The 24,934-nt window shown below is 43.6% G+C and overlaps 1 protein-coding gene across 1 annotated transcript in view; it reads right to left on the reverse strand.

Moving 5' to 3' along the window:
- Window positions 1–24,934, reverse strand: part of ARHGAP24 (Rho GTPase activating protein 24) — a 514,890-nt gene that overhangs the window by 463,475 nt on the left and 26,481 nt on the right. Inside the window, exon 3 of the mRNA XM_065597531.1 lies at window positions 8,450–8,561. The gene's annotated coding sequence lies outside the window, so the exon portion shown is untranslated. The remainder of the gene's footprint in view (window positions 1–8,449; window positions 8,562–24,934) is intronic.

Here is a 24,934-nt window from a genome sequence, read left to right on the forward strand (position 1 = left end):
TGGAAGCCTAATGCACTGGGAGATCCCTGATACACAGAGGCAGCATGGATGAAGTTTTGAAGGCAAATGTGGAAGAAGGAAATGGAGTAGAGAGGCTGGTATCATTGCCGAAGTAAAAGGAATAGAGATAGATGTGATAGGAAATGAGTTTTGGGATGCAGGCCACGTTGGAGTTAGGCAAGGCCTTCAAGGCAAGGATGAGATGTATATACTATTCAGTGTCCAAGTGATGCAAGGAGCAGAGAGACATGATCTGATTGACAAGCAACACCACAAGAGATGCAGGCATTGAGTTCTAATCCTGGCTGACATTGAATCCCCTTGTAACTCCGGCCAGGTCATTTGAGTGCTAGGCCTCACTTTCCCTTTCCATCCAGGAAACAAGGATAAACAGCCAACTTACTTCACAGAGTGGCTGTGAAGATTAATTAGCAGTTCAACTTGGAAAATAGTGTCTTGGTGGAGAGGAATTTCAGGAATGTTTTGTTAATTATGAGTAGACATTCACATCCCTCCCACCTTGTTTGCTTTTCTGAAAACATTTATGCCAGTTCCCCCACACACACACGTGTATGTATTTGGGCATTTGCATGCAAACATACACATTTCTGTGGAAAGGAATGTGTTGTGAAGGAAAAATTGCACAAGTCTACTAAGGGCTTGATGGGCATCTCAAAACGGAGCAGATTGTAAGAAACTCTTTCTATGTAAGCTGGTATATTGCAGCATAGTCACTGGATCTGTAGGCCAGAAAGCAAACACTTCATATTTAAATATTCTAAGGAAATATTATAAACAATTTATATTAGTATTTTGCAATTTGTCCAAGTGCAATTCAGAGTGTTGCTATTGATTTATAAAACCCTTTTGGGTTTGGATCCTGACCACCTTCCAAAACCACCCCTCTCCCTGATGAATTGTCATAATAGCAGAGATCACTGGAGGTGCTGTTGTGGTTTGACCATCAGAGTTTGAGAGCGGGGTACTTTAGGGAAATGCCCTCAACTCGGGAATTTGTTTCTCACTGGTCAAACAGAGCTCAAGTCTGTTGACCTTCAAGGCATGGTGCAGAACCCGTCTTTTCTGTAGGGTTTTCATGAGGGGGAACTGATGGGAAATATTTAGGTTTGTGTCTTATATTGAATTTGGTGTTGGGCACTCAGGACCAGATTCCTCAGGTCAGTAGTTCATGCAACATGAGTAGGAGGGCTTTAAGCCAACTTCCCTCCTTGATCTCATCCAACCCTGGACCCACTAGACCTATCCCCTGATGAAACTGAATGCAGCTTGAAGGAGCCATCTCAGCAGCTGGGGATCTTTGGGTGTAGGGATTTCCTGGCCACACCTCTTTTCCTGTAACATACTTCCCAACTGCCAGTGCAGAGTGTGGCACATTCCTATACACCCTAGCAGAACCAAGTTAAGGCATATCATCTCAGCTCCTGGAGTCATGTGATTACATCAGAACCTCAGCTTTCATTTTCAAAAGGGGAGTCTATAACCTTCATGGCTGTTGACCTGAGTGTAACTCATGCAGTGGCATCTGACTGAGTCTGTAAACAGCCTGAAACAATAGATATGAGAGGTGCATGCTGCCCCATTCATCTCAGTGACGTTTTAACTCCAAGACCCAATGTTCTGGGGGTCTGTCAATATTACCCCTACCTGAGTTGGTTTATTGTCCCAAACAGTGCAAGATAGTCTTTGAAAGCACAAAAATATAGTCCACACATCATACCCCAGTTCTGGAATCTTCTACCATGCCCGACCTTTGGTGCCTGCCTGCTCACAACAGCCTTCCAGCTGCAGTTCTTCCCAGGCTTCTTCCAAGCGTCTACCTGGGAAAGATCAGCAGACTAACTGCTCCGCTCCTCTCCTAGCCCACAGCAGCCTGCTCCCAGGGAGCTCCAGGCCTGGGAATCTCTCTCCAGATAACTCCAGCAACTCTCTTTATAGACCTCCTCAGACAGCTCTCACTTGCCCATTTCCTGACAGACTGACACACACACATACTCTCCTTTCTCGACTGACTTCACTTTCTCAATCTCTCCCCATTTATATGGCCTAGTTGCCCTCTCAAGCCCAATTGGGGGACAGTTGATGAGTCACAGGTATACTGGAACCTTTCCCCCCACTTAAAGGGGCCAGTCTCCCTGTGACAGAGCTCCCAACACCCTCCCTCTCTTTCCCCCCAGCAGAAAACTCTGTGCAGCTGGCCCAGTCCACCCAATCAGGTACACCTGGCTGTTAGGGTAAGTACTGTGCCACACCCCTGGTGCAGCTTCTGCTTCTCAGGGAACACTGTTTCCAGGTGCAGAAAGGAGTGTTATCCCTGAAGGGGATAAGAGTGTCCCACAGGCTGCTGCACTTTCCTCTGACCAAAAAAAAAAAAGATTTCTCTATTGTATCAGCAAACAATGGAGTTTCAGCCTAGTTACGCATCTGTTCCATGAGCCTGTATCTGTACTGTAATGCTACACTTCTATTTTTCCAGCTAGATTTACTTTCGATCTATCATTCATTCCTTCTTAAGTATCAATTTACTGTGTGTCACAGCTTACGTCAACATTTCATGTTTAAGTGCGGATTTTAAGATTGCAATGCTTGAGAATTAAGACTTTCTTGGTGATACTAAGAGTACCACAAAAAACTCCTCAGTGTCTGTTACTGTACATCACTCAACACCAGAGACACTTGCAAATCATAACTGCCAAGCATCTTGGCATTCAGGCTGAAACATTTCTTCTAACTAAAGATGATGAGTTATTTCCTTCAGGTTTAAGAATCTATTTGGGGAAACAGGCACCTGCCTCTACAGCCCTGTGCTATAACTGCAGGCTCTCTTCAAACTCTGTAAGGCCAGAAAATGAACACACAGTGAGCCACGGCAGTCTCTTGACATTCAACAAGCTGAAGATGTTGCAAAAACTATTCTTGCCTAGATCTAAATGGTAACAAAAGGCTATTGAAATAAAACACACACAAGTGAAAAAGCAATGGTCTCACACAAGAACATGTGCTTAAGAACAGGGGCTCATTTGCCAGATAAGCAATTTCAATTATCCTTTTCTACTTCTACTGAGTGAATGTGAAGTATTCAGATAAATTCATCTCTGGTGTAACTCTGTAGTATTTAATCGAGTTACCCCAGGGAAGAATTTGGCTCCTCTCATTTTGCTCAAACTCAAGGTGTGAATTTAAGTATGCATATTTACGTGCTAGGTTTGATTACTTGTTTGTGGGGCTATAAATTGCAGGTGCTCCCTCTTGTGGTCAGCCACCACACTGCTGTATCGGACCCAACATTTGGATGCTACGTGCTTCCAAGCCTCCTGGGTTTTAAGTAGTGTCCAGTGTGTGTCAATCTGCCTCCATAGGCATGCTCTCAGGATACAAACTCCCTGTCTGGTACTCCTTCTCGGGCCATGAGGTTTCATATCCCAGTAGCCCCAGGGCCCAAGACCAGTAGCAGCCACACACACACACACACACCGCCCAATAGCTTTGCCACAACCTCACATGAGCTCCACGCTCATGGGTACTCTGCTTACACACTTTAACTCTTCCGAGACTATGGATAGTTAAAGCAAAAAACGCACAGACTTTGCAAGAGAACTTCTAAACCAGACAGACATTTTATCATTAAAAAAAAAAACACACACAAGAGTTTCAGATCTAGACCAACAAAAAAAAAAAAAAAAAAACACCTGCATGCAAGATCCCCTATCAGTTTCCTCATACCTCCTGACAGCCCTTTGAATGTTAATATCCTTCAGAGTGATCAGGGCCCTTCTGCACCCCGACCCTCCTGCTCAGTCTTGTCTTCCTGGTGATGGTCTCCTGCACACAGAAACCCTCCTGCTTATGAACACAGTCTTGGTCACAAGTCCCAATGTAACATCCCATGCGGCCGCCATACTACATTCATAGGCACAACCCCTTTGTTTCAGAGGGGGTGGTTTGGCTGAGAAGGGTCATTAGCAAGGGTACGTCTTCACTACCCGCCGTATCAGCGGGTAGCAATCGATTTATCCGGGATCAATATATCGCGTCTCGTTAAGACGCAATATATCGATCCCCGAACGTGCTCACCGTCGACTCCGGAACTCCACCAGAGTGAGCGGCGGTAGCGCAGTCGACGGGGGAGCTGCAGCCATCGATCCTGCACCGTCTGGACCCCAGGTAATTCGATCCAAGATACTTCGACTTCAGCTATGCGAATAGCATAGCTGAAGTTGCGTATCTTGGATCAATCGCCGCCCCCAGTGTAGACCAGCCCCAAGTCAATAGTCCTTGGGAGATGACTGGATGACCCTTCCTGTGCTAGCTCTCCCCAAGGTGAGAAACATGTCCTCCTTTTTCAGGCTATGCACTACAACTGAATTATGCACATACCAATTAAGCTTGCTCTCAACACAAGACACAGTGTAGACTCATATACAAAATAGAGGTTCTAGTCCACAATACAGGGTACAATCTTAAATCACACACACACACACACACACACACACACCCTCTACATGTAATTAAGGTGACAGTGTCCCCCCCAAAATCTATCACAACATCCCTAGATATAAGTTAGCTTGTAAACAATTTTGTAGAAGGGACTGTAACTGTTTGTATTTAGACAAGCACAATGGGATCTGATCCTTTTGGGAGACTGATTCTATCACAACACAAATAATCATAACCTCAGTATGTCCGTGGCATTAGTCTTACCATGTAGGAATGTTTTCTGCGTTGCTACCAAAGCTCTGCCTAGCCTTTGCATAAGATTAGGACGTTAGTCTCCAGGGTTGTCACTCAAGCACCTTTCATAAGCATTAAATGCCCTCCAAAATTTTAAGAAAATTTAGATTCACCTATATATATCAAATATATTTGATCAGAGCTATAGAATGCCTTCTCTGGCTGCTTTTGCTTTATTCACTATATTCCTGGATCATAAAAACTACTGTATTTTAAACTTCCTTTCCCTGATCACTCTATATTCTGCACAGTGGGAAAACACCTCTAGTTTATTTAAAATACCCTATGGTTACATTAATAATTATCAAGATGCATTAACAAATCATCATAGGTACAGTAACTCCTCACTTAACATTGTAGTTATGTTCCTGAAAAATGCGACTTTAAGCAAAACGATGTTAAACGAATCCAATTTCCCCATAAGAATTAATGTAAATGAGGGGTTAGGTTCCAGGATTTTTTTTCCACTAGACAAAAGACGATAATATATTATATATACATACATACATACACACACACATATATACACACACAGAGTATAAGTTTTAAACAAACAATTTAATACTGGTACACGGTGATGATGATTGTGAAGCTTGGTTGAGGTGGAGGAGTCAGAGGGTGGGATATTTCCCAGGGAATGCCTTACTGCTAAATGATGAACTAGCAATTGGCTGAGCCCTCAGGGGTTAACTCTCACAATCTACAAGGCAGCAGGAATGGAAGGAGGGGAGACTACATCGCAGACAAAGACAGAGACACACACTGTGTGTGTGTGTGTGTGTGTGTGTGTGTGTGTGAGAGAGAGAGAGAGAGAGAGGTGTATTTCCCCTTCAAGTGCACTGACCCTACTCTTAAGTACCCTGCCTTGTTAATTAGATCAGCTTGCTGAGACCGCAGCTGCTGCCAGCTAGCTCCCTCCGTCCTGAGCCCTGTCATGTGTCCCCCTTGCTCTATGGCAGATGGGGTAAGCAGGGTGCAGGAGCAGGGGAGAGGGGGACACCCTGACAGTCCCCCTTCACACACACCCCCGCACACACAGCAAACAGGGGTCTCGGGGAGCAGCTCCAAGGCAGAAAGCAGGAGCAGCACATGGCAGTGGGGGGAGGGACAGCTAAACTGCCGGCAATTGATAACCTGCTGGGCAGCTGCTGCACAGGAAACTTAGGGGAGCGGGGAGCTGATAGGAGGAGCTGATGGGGGGCTGCCGGTCCACCCTGGTTCCAAGCCCCCACCAGCTAGCTGCAACGGGCTGCTCTTCCTGCAAGCAGTGGACAAAGCAGGTGGCTGCCAAATGACGTTAGAAGGGAGCATTGCACAACTTTAAACGAGCATGTTCCCTAATTGATCGGCAACATAACAACGAAACAACGTTAACCAGGACAACTTTAAATGAGGAGTTACTGTAGACCACATTAGATAGCAGCATGTAAATGAAATTTGGGGAAGATAGGCCTAGATTTTCATCTTTAGGTGCTGTTTTAAGCAAAATAACATGTCTTGTGTCAAGTTAGAAGTGTATTCTTCATGATTGTGTGGCCTCAAGCACTGTAATTCATGGGGTCTTTTACAATATTTATAGATCATGTGCACACTTTATACCAGGATTAGTTTGGTTGATTTGGAAAACACACACACACACACACACACAATGAACTAGCCCCCATTTTATGAAATCCATATTTTTAATTGTCCTGTTCATCAATATTTTTAAAATTGCTTGTAGTAGCAGCCCAGGAATAATAGTTATTTTCTGTGAGACCAAATCCATTTAACCTTTGGTAGTATTTGAGGGACTGCCATCTTCCTAAAGTGGCTTATTTTGACCCCGAACTGTCTCAAGAGCTTGTCTCTTGTAAGCTACAAGCAAAGCTTCTGTCTCTGCATAAAACCACTCAAGCATCACCTTTTACCTCCAAAATGATTGAGCAATCAGAACAATCTGGGTGGAGGACAGGGGGGCAGATTAGGCTTGGGTGAAAGATCAGTCTAGACAATATCTGTTGAAAGCCACAGCTAATGGAAGTTTGACAGCTCATATTGTAAAAGTTGAAAACAAATTTACAGATTATTTCAGGGCACTTAAGTAAGCTTGGCTTTCCATGACAAAATATATGAATGTAGCCTATTACATTTGGTGTTCTCTCATCCTATTCATATACCTATACACACCTAAAACTAGAATCATTCATCACATCAGAATTTTGTTCTTGTGAACTTCTGAGCAACCCCTGCTGTAATCTGTCCAGAGCACAGGTGGCACTAGAGTGAGTACTGCCCTTCCTCCCTGCCCATCCCCAGCTTCCTCTCATCTTCCCTCTTGGTGGTTTTCCCCTTATTTAATGTCTGTCCGCCCTAACCTCTATTGATTTGCATGCCTCTAATAAGTAATGGATGTGGAGGATTAGATGGAAAATGGCTCACCCTAATATTTTATTAGTACTGGCTTCCTCCACTCTACATAGATGAGATGGAAGAATCCAGAAGATGGAGGTGGGAAGCAGTGCTTGGGCTTTTAAACCCCGCATTTAAAAAAAAAAGTTAAATATTTTTCAAAACTTCTGGAAGTTTGAAAAGAGTTGGAGGTTCTGTCAAGACTTTTCTCTGCTTCTACACATTAATTAAAAAGTAAAGCTACCAGGAAACACCACCACGTTGCATTTACAGCATATATTATAGTTTTCAGTCCCATTCCTTCCAGGACCTCAGCTGCAACAGCTTGCCTTAACACCCACCAGTGGGTTCCTGATAACCAGCCAAACTAACAGCCTGCATCAGGCCTTCCTTGATATGGGGAGGTGCTGGAAGACTGCAGTCTTCAATCCACTCCTGGCCCTAGCAAGACTTCTCACCCCACAGGGAAGCTGCCCATCTGCTCTCCTGTCAGCTCCCAATGAGTTGTGCTCCCTCCACCTTTCTGGCCTGACATCTAATACGTGTGTGGGGCTATTCCACAGCGTACTATGGATGGAATAAGTACATAGGGTGGGGCTAACTGGGCAGCTAGTTAGCTCCTTTCTGACCAGTATGGAGTTGATTTACCCCCTTACATGCAAACTAAAAATAAAGCATGTGCACCAAAACATGTTGTTTAGTTGCAGTATTTGAAAGCAGAATGAGAACTTGCAGCATCAAAATTCCTGTCACAATGTGCTGAGTTGTACAGCTACTATGATCTACAAAACATACACATTTTCCTCACCTTATTCCCACGCAACCTTCCTCCCTCAGTCTGTGCTGGCAAACATCAGAGATGTAGCAGTATCCTTGTCAGTCACTGAATTTGCAGCAGCGAAATCTATAAGGTTAGGAACCATTTCCTGATTGCAGCTCCCACAAAATATTCTGACAACTTGCTTTTCAGTAGAGAATGAAGAATAACAATGCCATGGCTATGACATGACAGCAATGAATCTTTTTCCCTTTGCACAAAGAGGAGTCAGTATACAAACATTGCTATGATGAGAGCAGAAAACATGAAACTCTAAAAGCATAGAGAATTTACACCAATCTCCACTGTGTACATTTCCATTCTATTTTACAACCACAAGAAGTAAAATGAATAGGGCTGGATTTAGGGGCAGGAGACCCAGGCAACTGCCTGGTGAGCTGGGCTTGGGGTGCTGCTATTGTAGCAACAAAAGGGGAAATTTTACTTCATTCTATGTTTCAGGTATTCTGTATGTGGATTCATTTCACTAACCTCATAGAATGTTCTGGACCTTTGTAGAATCTCATGGAACTTTAACAAATTGGGGACGGGACGGTGCCGAAGACGCTCCTCACCTGTGGTGCCAATTGGTCTAGGGCCGGCCCTGAAAATGAAGGCAAGAGTTTTGTGAGGTCTTTTTTTTAGCTCCAATTCAGTTTGACAACCTCATTAGCAATATATAGTAGCACTGGCAGCGTACTATGGATGGAATAAACTGCCCTGCTACACAGAAAAGTCAAGACTAGAAGCAGACCTGTAGCATGAATCTTTCTTCAGCTGGTTCATATGTTACATTCATTATCTAACAACAAGTCAGTCAGCCAGATGTGTCTTCCCTTCTCCCCTACCCGAAGATAAATGGAGCAGCCAGCTGAGGGCAGTTTACAACAGATTTGCTGTAGGAGCTGGAGCAATGCGTTGAATTGAGTACAAAACAGCACAATGAAATATTTTACATTTCTAAATCCATTTTTTCAGTCTTAAAGAAGGAAAGCGCTTCACAAGCCATACCTATACAGCACTACTGAAACACAGTCAATGGAGGGGTGGGAAGGGCAAAACCCAGCTGGCTCTCAGCCATGGGGAAGCAGGGAAATTGGTCACTGGAGAAACTCTTACAAGAAGTGCTCTAGAATCTTCCTTGTCTGGAGGCAAAAGAGCGGGAAAGCTGGTTTAACCAGCCAATTGAAGATTCCCTGAACTTAGGAAAATTCCGAGGTAGCTGGCTCTATGCCACCCTATACTCCCCACCCCCTCTCTCCAAGGCAAAGGGGGCACATCAAGCGTGCAGCTGGAGAAGGGGTTGTGACTGGTGCTTTACTGCATTCCAGCGAATCCCCAGCTGCCACAGTGGCCCTTTGCAAACTATTGCTTCCAGCCAGACTTATGAGCACCCCGAGGCTGTTTTAAGTTGTGCCAGGAACCAAATCAACCTGTGGCCAGCCCAAACAACTGGGATCCACAAAGGTGGCTCTAAGCCACCCCGTTTGTCAGCTGGGCAGATGACAGGCTGGCTGGAGCTGAGTTGATTTCCTAGTAAGGAATACTTTAAAAAAAAAAAAAAAGCTTTCCAACCAGAACAATCATTAGTTTACAAAATATATCCACACATAGATGCATGCATATACTCAGATCTGATCTTGGTGTTCCAACCTAAAAACTACCCTTTCAATATACAAAATGTAGCATGCCATAAACATGAAGGAAAAGACGTCTACTGGTGAGCAAACATTTTGCCTAATGGAGGGAGAGACAAGGAATGTGTGTATTTGACCTGCTGTTACAGTTGTCTTTTACATGTTGTTAATATACCTTCCTAAAGCTACATTCTTGAAATATTTTGTTCCTACCTTCCCTGGGAGGGAGACCATGTGGAGATAAGTTTCTTCTTCATAGATGAAGCATTCATGGCTGTTCACTTCATTAAAAGTGAATCAAGGCTGATAGGCCTATTTTTAGCTAGGAAGTTCTTTTCAAGGTAATAAGTCCTTTAACTTTTTTCTGATGTTTCTCACACAGTGACGAGCACAAAAGCGAAGTTGTACAAAATAATAAAGATACATAGATCTAAAGGGAAATACTGCAGCCTCCTGTGTGCAACAACAAAATCTCAGCTCTTTTTAAAAGGTATGAAACAGGGAGATATGCATGGATATTATCTATCCAATCAGCAGCTCTCAGCATAGCTCCCAACATTTCAAGTGGCTCAAGCAGGATGCGGTGCCACTCAGGTTTGGCATATCAGCCTCTGCACAGATGGAGATGCGGGGGAAGGGGGCCGTAGATGGGCCAAATTTGATTGGTATTGTGACTCAGTGTGTGCCAAGTTGCAATGCCACTTACTTTGGGGGCCATCTCAAGCGGGGAGCTCAGGGCAAATTGTCCCTTCCCGCACCCCCACCCCAAGGCAGACCTGAATGCAGGAAATGTCCACTTCAACAGGGACATGGGGCTTGACCCCCTCCTCAGGCCCCAAGTGGAACAGTTCCAGAAAACCAGGGACTATTGGAAAATCTAGCCAAATTTGCTGCTTCCTCCTGGGCTCTAGCTGCTGCTCCTTGCTCAACAACCCCTGTGACTAAAGAAAGGTATCTAGGGCACTGCCCAGCATTACTCTACCCAAAGATGATTCTATAACCAAGGGTGGGCTGGAGGAGGGGGAAATACGCTGCAGTGAATGGTACACCTGCTCATGAACACCAATAATCTGTATTCTGTTCTTCCTCAAAGTTCAAGGGTGTTCACTTCTGGGACTGTGGCCAACGTCCATGTGTATTTTCACAAATTAAATATCAAAGCTAGATCTTAGACATTAATAAATGTAAATGTAAATATAAATCTTGGTGACATCTCAAGATCAACGTTTCCATTCCCCATCCCACCCCAGCCTTTGCTCCTTTTCTATAAAGTGTTACATGTGTAGATTTATATGGCAACAGTCACCATAACTAGAGACATCTGATCCCACCCTTCTAATATACATTCCCCAAAAAGGTGAATCTTTTCTGAAACGTATTACTGGTACAAGCCTAACAGTTTAACATACATTGAATGTTACACCATACAGAAGTATTCTTCAAGCCATGAGTAGATGATACGCATTAAACCCTAAGACAAACTGAAGTCATCTGGGGTCTGTCTACAATAGCAAACACAACCAGATAAAAATTAGGTCTACTCAGTCTTCTTCATTAAAAAAACATTCTTAAAAACCTGTCAAAGACTGATGTTTCTCATACTTCAATCATTCTGGATTCCCTGGTATAATGGAATGAACTATGCAAGGTACTGGTGAGACAGTTCCACTGTCAATGGGCGTTAAGGGCACTACCCCTTGCAGATTGTGTTCACCATCACCTAGCAGTAGACTACAAAATGCATCTCACACTTGCTTCAAAAGGAGGAAATCAATCAATCCCCCTGCTCTTAAGATCATATACTTCTTCCCCATGTCTGAAATACTGCAAGTCTATTTTATATAACACAGCAAAAGTATAACTGAAGTGGGATTAGAGTCCTTTTGTTTATCCTTTTAACCAAATCCTGAGACATTTTTTATTTTTCTTTGGAACAAAAAGCAAAAGATCTGCAGGAATCAAATATTAGCGGTTGCCACCTAGCAGCAGCGCTAGTTTTCTGAGGCCTCTGCTGTTAAGGATAAACAGACATGAAAGGTAACAGTCCAGCTGGGAGGTTTCAGAGAGAGCTGCACTAACTGCCTAATTCAGTGGTGGGCAACCTGTGGCCCGCAGACTGCACGCACCCTATCGGGGTAATCCGCTGGTGGGCTGCCAGACAGTTTGTTTACATTTGCTCAGCTGCCCGCAGCTCCCAGTGGCGGCTGTTCGCCATTCCCAGCCTACTTACGATAGCAGGATTTGCTGTAGTACATTAAGAATAGATGTGTAGACTTAGCAGTTTGGGCTGGAGCACAGGTTCTCAAGCCAGGGGAGGGATGGGCTTGAGAGCTCAAGGTCCAGCCTGAGCCTCATCATCAAGCAATGTCTACACAGCTACATTAAGTGCACTAGCACAAGCCCCACCAGCATAAGCCTGTGGATCCAGACTAGGCAGCTTGGTCCCAGATGCACAGTAGATATACCCCCAAAGGGCCTGCCACCCTTTGACAGATGTCACGGGGCTTAAAAGTTTGCAAAACACCTTGACCTCCTCAGAAGAAAGATGCCATAAAAAGATAAAGTATTTTTACACTGTAATGTGCATGTGTGTTTCGACAGATACTTTGTGGCTTCCTTTTCTAAGCAAAATCCTGGCACCTACACAAAAACTTAAATAGATGGACTTTGCCGAGGTGTTCCCTGCAGCAGTTGAGGGCTTCAGTCCTTCCTTCCTCTTCCTTCCCAGGGCCATTCTGTGACAGTCACCCTATTGCCACAGCATTTGTATGCCTTTGTGCGGGTAGCAGAGGTGAGGTGGCCAGTGTATTCATAGAGCCTGGTTAGTCACAGACCCACTAGCCAGACCCCTGACATGCCCCCTTATCCTCCATGCACAATGACATGGTTAGAACTGACACAAAGCACAGGTCTACAACATGCAGGAATAAGGAGTCTCCTTGTGTTTTGTTTTGTTTTTTCCAATGGTTAGGAAACACATACAAACAGCTTAACTGCACTACTTTGTCGCCATTGGGGCTTTCTGCTCTGGCCTTCTCTATAAATACATAGACAGAGATATTTGTCGGTGACTGGATTTTAGTTGCCTCCATTGTTAGATGCCCAATTTGACACTTTTAAAAGGGGACTGATTTTCAAGAAGCAGGTGCTGAGACTGTTTTAAAACTCCTTCAATGTGTCCCACATGGACCACCGAAAAACTGAGGAACTCAAAAAACAAAAACAAATAATCACTAGTCACTTTTGAAATTCTTGGCCGCATATTTTGTGCTTTAGTACTTTGATAGTGTTTTCATTTTGTTTCCTCTCAAGATCATGGTTACCTGGCTGGATATTTCATTACATTCCCAGCAGCTAGAAAATAAAGCAGCAAAAGTATATGGAGAAAGAAGGCAACGTCTTGAGCAAGAACCTTGTGGTTTGAAAGGAGGAGGAAGAAAATGAGATCTTGAAAGCAGTCAAATCAATAAAACTAAAAAACAAAAAAACAGAAAACATAGCTTTATAAAAAGTGAAAACATCCCTGTTTATTACTAAATTTGAATAGTAGTCCAGCATCTATAAGTTCCTGCAGCTTTCCCTCATTGGCCAAAAGGAGCTGTTTTCAGAGAAAGAGAATACTTGATGTGGGAGGGTCTCATTACCAGGTGTCAGCATAAATATACAGCAGATTAATTATGCCTGCAGATCTCATGCTTTACTAATGGGAAGCCTGCCATCATTAGATATAGAGCCAAATAGCCTATGCCAGCATTTGGCTATAATAAAGGTAAGTCTCAGGGTGTGACAAATGCCTGTAGTGATGTTTGAAGATCCTTGACAAGCAACCAGCTTCTTTCTTAATCATCTCCAATGGCATTTACATAAATTAATTATTGCAGTGATTACATAGTGAATATTAACAGCATCCTAAGGGTTGGCAGAGTCTACTCACAGAGTGTATTAAACCAAAAAAAATGACCAGAAGTTGGAGAGAGAAAGACAGAGTTTATGTATAGCCTATGAAGACTACATATATCTTATTAAAAAAACCAGCCTTGTTTAAGTCAAAATCCCCAGTTAATCACATCGCTGTTGTGTCTACTGTTGATGTTAGAAGCAATGGATTCCTCCCATATTTACCCAAATGTTTTGGCTGTCCATGCCATAATTAGGTTTAATGGGGTCAAGCTGTACATTTTCCATGTATCTGTTATGTGACTAAAATCTGATACATGACAAACCCCACTGTGGCAAAGACATAAAGGATGAGATGCCAGACATTCTTACGTGGAAGAGGTCTTCTTTCCAAGAGTTTTATTGAGCTTGTGTGAGGACAAATTCTCATTCGTGCCAACCTCTTTGATCGGTGGGGGTGGGTTCTGTGGTTTCTATCACAGCAATAACTCTACCGTAAGAGGTTCTAATAACTAGCATACCTCCCCTTCTGAACAACTATTGACAAATAGCACTTCTTTTGTCCTTATTCTCTGCAGTTGTTAAACAATATAGGTCTTTCAAGGCCCCTTAAATTCTTCTTTCCTCATTTCAGACATTAAACAGCGGGTGATAAGAGAATCTTCTGAATAAGACAACTGTTGATTCTATTCTCATCCTGAGAGGCATCATCCTTTCCCATAAAGTTAGATGTCCCTTGCTGTGAGTGCAACTGACAGCTGTTTTTTCTCCCCATCACAACGACTTTTGGTACAATCCAGGTGAGTAAACGTTGCTGTTGTAGATATTTCCTGACCAGAACAATGCCTCAACTTTCACATTCCAGGGTGCAATCCAGGGAGGCGGGTGTCGCCACCTGCAACCTTGGGTGCCTCACAATGTTTTGCTACAGTGGCTCCTAACCTGGCCTGTTCACAAAGAGCCTACAGGTCAGAACCTGAGCGTCCATGTAGAACTGCAGCCCTGGTCCAGCAGCTCTGACCCCAGCAGCTTGTCAGCAACACTCCAGTCACACTGGCTTCCACCAGCCTTGGTTACTACTCGCAGAGTGACACCAACAAACTCCCAGGCCTGAGTTTTCCCAAAACATGCATTCTGCACTTTTCTAATGTAATTTTCAGATATTAAGATGTGTTGCCCCTGTAAGGAGTCAATATTCAACAGTTTGCTACTTTAACTGGATTTACCAAACTGTTCAGTTTAAACACAGTACTAGATTGGTTTACATGAAAGGTAAAACAAGTTTAACAACAAAAGAAGATAGGATTTTCACTGAATTCAAGTATAAAGAGAGAAAGTTATAAATGGTTAACAGGAAATAAAAGTGAACACACACACCTCAAAGTCCAAAACTTGATCTAGCAAGCTTTTGTTCAAGTCTTTGTTTAAGATGGCCTTTCTCACCCACAGTCTTCCAGCAAGATGGTGACTGACCCTTTTCTTGGTCAGGATTTCTCCCAGAGGTGCAAAGATGCTGGTGCCTTTGTCTTCTTAGGTGAAAGAAATAACTTGGGGTTCTCTGCCCCTTTCTTTTATAGCCAGTGAACCTTTAAAGTGGTTTCTTCTTCAAAGTAAAGTTTATTCAAGGAGTAAAGAAAGTGACATGGAGTCTGGTGATGAAGAATGCTCCACGCTTTCTCTTCCCCCACTTCTGTTTGCTGAAATCCAAATTCTTGTGTTTCCTGCCATCTCCTCGACCTTGTTTACTACCTGTGTGTCAATTGAGGTGTAAACACATGCCTTTGCTCAAGATAGGCCTGTTTTGCCTAGGCAGAGCTGTGTGATTTTGAACATGTGTTATCATCATCCATACTGGGGGGATTTCATAACTTCAAATCATAGAATCACAGAATCTCAGGGTTGGAAGGGACCTCAGGAAGTCATCAAATGTTGCTGCTACACACATTTCACCATTACTGACTAACAAAAAATTCATTTTCAAATGATACCTCACAAGGCATATTTTGTACAAAGGTTATTACACTAGGGTGTGAATACAGGGTTGTTTTTGGTCACACTGTCCAGGTATAGGCCTAGTACCTATACACAGCTATAGCAAACCCTGCCTGATGCAGAGAGGGAACAGAAGCCTAATTGATGCCATCAGTCATGTATGTGGAGCTTTAGTCCTACATCAGAGACTTAAAATCACTAGACATACATGTTCACACACTTCAGAGCACCTAAGCCTTTTATATAGATTTCTGCTCATCCACAAAGCACTGAAATTCTTTCCAGAGGATAGAGAAAAATATTAATTTTTACCAATATTTTAATGCAACTTTCAGAAGACCAAAAGAAAAAAAGAAAAAAATAAACTATCAGCAGCAAACACATCTATGAAAACAGACTCTCATAAAAGAGCCTTCTTCCTAAAAAATTCCTGGTGTTCTCAGCATCTCTCTTTCCACAGAAAATGTATTTCTATTTCCCGCCCTACACACACACACACACACCTTGCTGGATTAAATGGCTAGAGTATATTTGAAGTAACTTTTGGAAAAGAACTGGAACTATTTATTATTTTATACAACTGCCTACACAAACAACAAATGAAGAAAATGGTATCCAGATACTTACTGCAGAGATCCCTGTGCTAGCCTCTAACAGCAGACATCTCTGCTGCAGAATACTTCTGTGTGATATCCTTGTTTTGCTAGCAGAGCAGCACCCTCTAATGGCATTATTTTAAGAATGATCCCAGAAGAAGTCAAATCAATTTTACATAGAAATTGACAGTAATTAACAGTATACTATATCAGTGGTCCCCATACAGGAGTGTAGGGTTTACTTGGGGGGCAGACTGCTCTATGCCGGCCTAAGGAACAGGAGAGGAGCAATGTGAGTAAGGAAACATGCTGGTACCCTACAAAAAACCAAAATGCTTGGAAGCCACCCACCTGTTCTCCCTACATCTGTGGAAGGCACCAATGCAGCTGACAGAGCAGGAGCAAGTTACTGGCCCAAGCTTCCTTCTCTGTTCCTGTGGCACTCAGCTCAGTTCCAAGAACACAAAGCCATGCATGGTCCCACCATGCTCCAATAAAAACAAAGTTTTCTAGCCTGTGAGGACAAAAAAACTAAGAAAAATGCACAGAAAGGAGGACTAGAGTAAAAAACAGGAGAGAGAGAGAAATGGACAGTAACTAGATATGGTGGCACCCGTGCCAAGGGACACAATTGGGGCTATCCCTCAATCCACTGAAAGCAGCTCATGATGAAAAACAGAGGCTAGGAACCTTGTTCTAGGGGAAGCTAGTAATGCCATTACATGCTACAAAATTCTGGGGGAGAATTGATTGTTCAAAATCTAGGATTTAAAAACATTAAAATGCTTTGCCACATTCATGAATTGTTAGTACAGAAGAGCACTGGGCAGATTGAAACTGGAATAGGCAAATGACTTTTCAAAGCTGAATTTTATTATTCAAGTTATATATTGTCTAAGACTACATTTTCAAAAGTGGCTAGTGATTTGAGGTACTTCAGGTCTTTTTAGAGAACACTTTTAGAAGCTCTGATCCTCAAAGTGCTGAGATCTGTTCTATGAAAATCCAGCCGCTTTGAAGAGTTTCAAGTTGAGCACCCAAAAATTGAGGCATCCAAAATCACTAATCATTTTTTAAATTAATATCGATACTGCTTACAGGCATAACTGAATAGTAGGAAATGTGAAGAACAACTGCACACAGAATATTAGAACTAAACCAGTTATATTTTATGGTTAGTATAGTTGCATACTACAGGGATGAAAGATTCTGGAAAAGAGCTGGTTAATTTTGCTTTTAGTGAAGTAAACTTTCTTAGAATCTTGAGAACAGTCAATAAGTAATACAAGTTATTAAAATCTGCTGTATAATAAAGCTTTGGGACCAGATGGATTTTCAGCAGGCTTTTCAATATAATTTCAGGATTATTGATCCAACGTTTTGTGAAGTTTCCAATTATATTTTCAGCGTTTGGGAGAATGCTGGGAACTATTGTATGTAACTGGCTACTATTACATTCATTCTGAGAAAAAGTGCTCTTATGCATGCAGCTCAGAAAGAACAACCTCCATGTTGAACAGTGGTTTCCCGGTTTAGCTTCAGTTTTCACAAATACAATAGAAAATAAAATTATACTGGAATCTAAAACACTAAAAACAGTGTACAATAACTCCTCACTTAACGTTGTCGTTATGTTCCTGAAAAATGCGACTTTAAGTGAAATGATGTTAAGCGAATCCAACTTCCCCATAAGAATTAATGTAAATGAGGGGCTAGGTTCCAGGAATTTTTTTTCACCGGACAAAAGACTATATATATATATATATATATACACACACACACACACACACACACACACACACAGAGTATAAGTTTTAAACAAACAATTTAATACTGGTACACAGTGATGATGATTGTGAAGCTTGGTTGAGGTGGAGGAGTCAGAGGGTGGGATATTTCCCAGGGAATGCCTTACTGCTAAATGATGAACTAGCAATTGGCTGAGCCCTCAAGGGTTAACTCTCACACTCTGCAAGGCAGCAGGAATGGAGGGAGTGGAGACTGCATCGCAGACAAAGACAGAGACACACACCATGTGTGTGTGAGAGAGAGATGTGCATTTCCCCTTATAAAGTGCACTGACCCTACACTTAAGTACTCTGCCTTGTTAATTAGATCAGCTTGCTGGGACCTCAGCTGCTGCCAGCTAGCTCCCTCCGTCCTGAGCCCTGTCATGTGTCCCCCCTGCTCTATGGAAGATGGGGTAAGCGGGGGGACACCCTGACAGCCCCCCCTCTTCCTCCCCTTCCCCCCTCTCCCCACACAGCAAGGAAGAGCAGCTCCAAGGCAGAGGGCAGGAGCAGCACATGGCACTCGGGGGAGGGACAGCTGAACTGCCGGCAATTGATAGCCTGCCGAGCAGCTGCTGCACAGGAAACTTAGGGGAGAGGGGAGCTGATAGGGGGGCTGCCGGTCTACCCTGGTTCCAAGCCCCCACCAGCTAGCTGCAACAGGCTGCTCTTCCTGCAAGCAGTGGACAAAGCAGGCAGCTGCCAAACGACGTTAGAAGGGAACATTGCACAACTTTAAATGAGCATGTTCCCTAATTGATCAGCAACGTAACAACGAAACAACGTTGACTGGGACGACTTTAAATGAGGAGTTACTGTATAGAATGAGACAGACCCAAACTAACAGGGTATTGATACATTTTCTCAGTAAAAGAGAAGCTATTAGTTGGTCTGATCCAGACTTGGAGACCTTTGCAAAAGGAACAATGTTTTTGTTGGAGTGAATGCAAGTAAAAGGAGTACTGGATTCCAATAGGCCAATGAGTCCCTCTCCTGGCTCCTAGTTAATTTCAGGTACGGTGATGGGCAGCAGTAGAAAGCCTGAAGATAGCAGTAATCTGCCACAGTGCACCTGGAAGCAGCAAAGATGACATAAGGCTAAAAGGCAGACTCGGAACCATAGGTTTATCTCCAGGAACTTCAAGTAACTGAAATGTAGTCTGCATGGATTGATCTTCAATTTGGGGAACTGCGAGTGAGCCCAGACATAAAACTATATGTGTGTGTACACTAGAGTTGGGTGACATTTTCCAGCAGAAACTTTAAAAAACAATTTTTTTTGAAGTGTCAAAACAAACATTTTGACTTTTTCAAACCAAAAATATTTCAAATTTTCAGGCTAGATTCACAAGGGGATTTACAGAAAAGGAGGAGAAAGTGATGCTTGTGCCCACCCCATTATACTCAGTAACCCAGCATCTCTTAGGATTGAGATAAAGTAATTCCTCACCCCATATTCAGAACTGCACAGAGACCTTGAGCTAATATCCAAACTTTAAGATTGGCTGTTTCTAGTGTTTCCCTGTGGTAACTCCATCAGGTCACTATCCAAAGAGACTCCTTTATATCTGGAGTTGGAGTTAATAGAACTCACCTGCCAACATGAGCAAATAGTCATTACCTTGAATTTTAATGCAGCATTTTAGCACCGAAGCCTAGGCTGAATCAACAGAAGATTCCTATAGGGAGTCTCAGAGCCTGCCACCCCCTATCTTACTTCTCTGTCCATGCTTTAAATACAACTATAATGTTTCTCCACAGAAGAACTCATCCTTGCTTCCAGGACCAGAAAATAGCAATGCAAAACAGACTCATGTATGCCCAAGAACATCAACAATTATGTCTATAGGTTAAATAAAGCAAAACCAAGCAGCACGGATCCCTCTGAACTATTAAAGTCTCCACTGAGCATTAGATACATGACAATCAAAAAAGCGATAGTTACATCCATTGAGGAAGGTGATTGGCAGACTTGAAAGTGAGCTAATAATGCTGGCCCATATGTAGTCTCTTAAGAACAATGAAACTATTTTTGCATTAGCAACATGGGCGGCTCTATGTTTTTTGCCGCCCCAAGCACGGCAGTCAGGCAGCCTTCGGAAGCGTGCCTGCGGGAGGTCCGCTGGTCACACAGATTCGGCGGCATGTCTGCAGGTGATCTGCCAGTCCCACGCCTTCGGCGTCCCCGCCGCCGAATTACCGTCAAAACCGCGGGACCGGCGGACCTCCTGTAGGCACGCCGCCGAAGGCTGCCTGACTGCCGCCCTCACGGAGACCAGCACGCTGCCCCCCGCGACTTGCCGCCCCAGGCACGCGCTTGTTGCGCTGGTGCCTGGAGCCACCCCTGATTAGCAAACATCCATTTGGCTAAATACTATACCTGTTTAATTGATATCTATCCTTTCATGTGTTCTAGCAGCACAATATAAGTAAGAGATATAGCAGTCAAACGCCAGCTTACTGTTGTTGTTTTGTTTAGAACTTTAAACTTTTTTCTTTTCCTTCCTACTACCCAGTGAACCCAAGTTCTGCAACCCTAAAATTAGTTTTAAAATCAGACAAGGTATCATATTAGCAACTGGAACCACATCTAATGAAGCAGAAAGAAAAAAAAAAGTCATACTTTCCACAGGAGGTACAAACATGCCCAGTCCACTGGTTGCATGAAGATTTTCATCAGCTTCATGATCAGAACTGTGAAGTTAGCTATTTTATGGTCTAACTGTTTTCTTGACATTTTTTAAAATTGTATTTATACAAAAGTAGCCATACAACTGTTTGTTCATTCAACAGCCTTTCTTTGGCTCCGTTTCACACGTAGCCCTCCCCACCATACCACATCACCTTATAGCTAGTGTATAGCGGTGAGAAGACCAAACTTGCAGCTCACCTAATTCAACTGTCTCTTAAGAGCCTCCCAGGTACACTAGCACGAGTTAACTTGTTTAAAGTTGTGAATATAACAACTAATCAGTGATTAACTAAACTGCGTTCAGTAGAACGATAGGCAACGCTAACATCACTTCTGGGGATATTCCACTGCCTCGGAAATATTTTTAAAAATTAAGTTTAAATTACTTACCAACAGGAAAAGAAGAAAATTGCAGCCTACAGCAAAACACTTACTTTAGGATTGCAGGTACTGCTCTCTCCCAAGTTTAAAGGGCCATCCCCAAAAAGTTCCTATGAGAGGGGGCAAATCCTATGTGTACGAAAAGTCAATAGACACTAGAGGTTCACTAAACAGTTCATCACCTGATAGGAGAATGCAGGGAGTCTGCAAAGGAAAAAAAGTCTCTTTATGAGGAATTTAGATGCTTTAAAGTGACAGGATATACTAGGAGGTGTTTAGTGAAAGTATCAGGAAAGTGGAGTAATATTAAAAAAGCTCTACCATGTTTTTAAAGGTCAAAGAGTAGAATATAATTGCAGTGGCATGAATGTCTGAGGAATATAAGAAATGGCGGTTTTAGATTCAATAGGTTTCACCATAAAACGTAAGGAGTGCACAATGATGCTCACTAGGGGAAGTGGTCTGAAGAGAATTCACTATTTGTTCCAAATAAACGTTTTCTTAACATTTAGTTTTTATTTCCGTATTTTTAAAGGATTGTATAACGGTTGGCAAGTATTATCTTCAGTTAATAAATGGAAAAAATGTAAGCTACTTGCTCAAGATTATGTACCAGCAAATCAGTAATAGAGATGGATAGCTAGACTAGGGATCTAATCCTATCTAATAGCTATGTTTTCCCAAAATATACTCACTTAACTTTTATAGTTTTTCAGTACTCACATTTGTCATACTAGCTAATCTCAAATTATTTTGAAAAAAAAAATAAGTGGCTTTAGTGCTTTGGCAAAATAATAAATTGGTATTACTTATGCATAGAAGATATGTGGTATCAACTTCACCACTTGGAAATAGCTTAGTTTGCTTTAATCCTGATTGTAAAGGAGTACCCCTAGGGGTGAAGTATTCTTCATAACTATTTAGTTTATGGTCTCTATAAAGACAGTTTAGTGGGTCATCAGTTTTGTGAATCCACCATTGAGTTAATTATTGAGGGGATGGGAAGGAATATTTCCCCTAAACCTTGTCTCTGGCGGTGGAGAACAATTGATTTGCCACCTATTGGCTGGTTGAGGAGAGGTATGAAAGAAGGAGACTGAAGTGCCTAGAGCTCTTCTCTTGTTCCTGAAGAGCCAAAACAGTTGGCTCAGTAGGTGCAAAGCAGCTCAGTTGGAGCTTTCTGCCATTAGGAGATGCTCTGTCTCCCTGCTGGGCTGGCAGAAGGCTGCAGCTAGCTCAGCTCCTACTTCGGGACCCCTTCCTTGGCAGTTCAGACAGGCTGCAGCTAAGAAGCTTGTCTGGGCCAGGAGGGAGAAGTAATTCCTCCCCCACCCCGCTTGACAGAAAGCTTAAGGGTGTTAGGGGAAGTCTCAGGCATGGGGTGGAAATTTGGAAGCCGCAGAAAGGGTGGCATGGAGGATTCTAGGAGAGGGGGATGCTAGTGGCCTTCTGATGGTAATGGCTTTCAGACTCTGCTCCAGTTGGGCCTTATTTGAATTGGTAATAGAGGTGAAAGACTCCATACCGTTTGTCAATATCTAAGCCATTTTAAAATGATGTTGAGACTTACGTGTTTCAAACTCGTAGTGTGGAGAAGCATTATAGATTCACTGATTCCAAGGCCAGAAGGGCCCATTGTGAACTTCTAGCCTGACCGCCTGTGTAACACTGGCCATAGAACTGCCCCAAAATAATTCCTAGAACAGATCTTTTAGGAAAACCTCCAATTTTGATTGTAAAATTCAGTGATGAAGAATCCACCGCAATACCTAGTAAATTGGTCCAGTGGTTAATTACTCTCACAGTTAAAATTTTATGCCTTACTTCCACCTGAATTTGTCCAGCTTCCAGCCATTGGATCATGTTATACCTTTCTCTTCTAGATGTAAGAACCCATTATTAAATATTTGTTCTCCATGTAGATACTTTTAGACTGTGGCACCCTTTAGTTCTTTGTTAAAATGAATAGATTGAGCTCCTTGAGTCTATTACTAAAACAGGTTTTCTAATCCTTTCATCATTCTTGTGGCTCTTCTCTGAACCCGCTTCAGTTTATCAACATCCTTCTTGAATGGTGTGCCCCAGAACTGGCCACAGTATTCCAGCAGCGATTGCACCAGTGCCAAACATAGAGGTAAAAAAAACCTCTCAGCTCCTACTCAAGATTATCCCATTTATGCATCCCATGATCACATTAGCTCTTTTGCCACAGTGTCACACAGAGCTCATGTTCTGCTGGATTATCCACCTCAATCCCCAAATCCTTTTCATCAATTTAACTGCCTCCCTGCCCATTAAAACCAGAAATGACTTATCTGTCTGCATAGGTATCAATTCTTGTTATTTTAGCTGAATATAGTAAGCTCTCTTTTTTAGGATTTTTCTTTTAAAACTTGGTAGTGACATACAAGAAACTACACTAAAATGTATTAGCTTGACAAAGTCAAGCATTGAGAGGAGTCAGGAATTCTGATCCTTTCTGCATATGCAAGCATTTTTAATGACACAATCACACACTTTTCCACAGGACCCATGCCTCACTCAGTATGCAGGATGGATGAGGTTCTTAGAACAGGGCAGCTATTCAATATGCCTTTCTATCCATTAGTGTGTGGCCTTGACTTATTTACTGTACACCATCCAAACCCTAAAATATATCTGACATTATTAATTTTCCCTGTGGGTTTTTCCTATAGCACTCCTCACTATACTTTGAGTGCCTCATGAACACAAATACATTTCTCTCTTCAAATTACTTTCTGATTCCAGACAGGATAAGTTCCCTATTTTACAGGTAAGGAACAATGAAAATGCACAAGCTGGTACATTAGTTTTGGGTGCCTCAGTGAATGGGTGACCAACATGAGACCGCAATGGAATGGCTCTTCAGAGTAAGCATTTCTACAATATTGCTGTCAGGGCCGGCTCTAGCTTTTTTGCTGCCCCAAGCAGCAAAAAAAAGCACCGCCCCCCCCCCACCAGCTGAGCGCCGCCGGAACCCCCACCAGAGCGCCGTCCCCCGCGCCGCCCCCCCCGCCAAGCGCCGCGCGCTGGAGCCCACCCCCCCCCTCCTGCGCCAAGCGCCGCCGGAACCCTCCCCCCCCCCGAGTGCCGAGCCCCGCGATGCCCCACCCCGCCGAGCGCCACGCCGCCGGAGCCCACCCCCGCCCCCTGCCAAGTGCCACCAGAACCCCCTCCAGCGCCGCGCCTGTGCCTTACCCCCCCGAGTGCTGCGCGCTGGAATCCCCGAGCGCCAAGCCCCGCGCTGCCCCCCCCCCGCCGAGCACCGCGCCGCTGGAGCCCGCCCCCGCCCCCCCCGCCGAGCGCCACTGGAACCCCCTTCCAGCGCCGCGCCCCGCGCAACCGGAGCCCGCTCCCCCAGTGCCGCGCCGCCGGAACGCACCTCCCCGCGGAATGCTGCGCCGCGCTCCCCCCGCCGCCCCTTACCAGGTGCCGCCCCAAGCAAGTGCTTGGGTGCCTGGTGCCTGGAGCCGGCCCTGATTGCTGTGAAGTAAATAGATAGTCACTCCTATTTCTCAGATAGAAAGCTGACAGAAAGGTAGTGACTTGCCCAGGCCATGCAGTGAGTCCCAGGCTGAACAAACCCACGACTCCCAATCTGCTAATTTTTACCAGGCCTTACGGATGGAGGATTTCTATTTTCTATTGACAAGAGCTGCAGTTGTGCACTTCTGAAAACCAAGTCCCAGGTATCTCAAGTTGGGCACCTGGAAAATGAGGCACACACAATTAGTGCCCACCAGTGAAAAGTCTAGTTTTAAGTGAGTTATGTAATAATCACAGCAGTCAGCATCTCCACAAATAGGTGGGGCTGTGTCTTAGTGTTCAGTTGTTGTTCTGTTGTGATATTGCATTGTTGTCTTGGTTCGGCATAGGCCTGGGAGGAAGTTCAGCCTGTGTGACGGCTCTCTTTAATTATTAGACCCACGTGAGAAGGAGTCCTGGGATGTCTACAAAGGTTTGAGAGATCT

Source organism: Chrysemys picta, chromosome 5 (genome assembly GCF_011386835.1).
Source record: "Chrysemys picta bellii isolate R12L10 chromosome 5, ASM1138683v2, whole genome shotgun sequence".
Classification (NCBI taxonomy): Eukaryota; Metazoa; Chordata; order Testudines; family Emydidae; genus Chrysemys; species Chrysemys picta.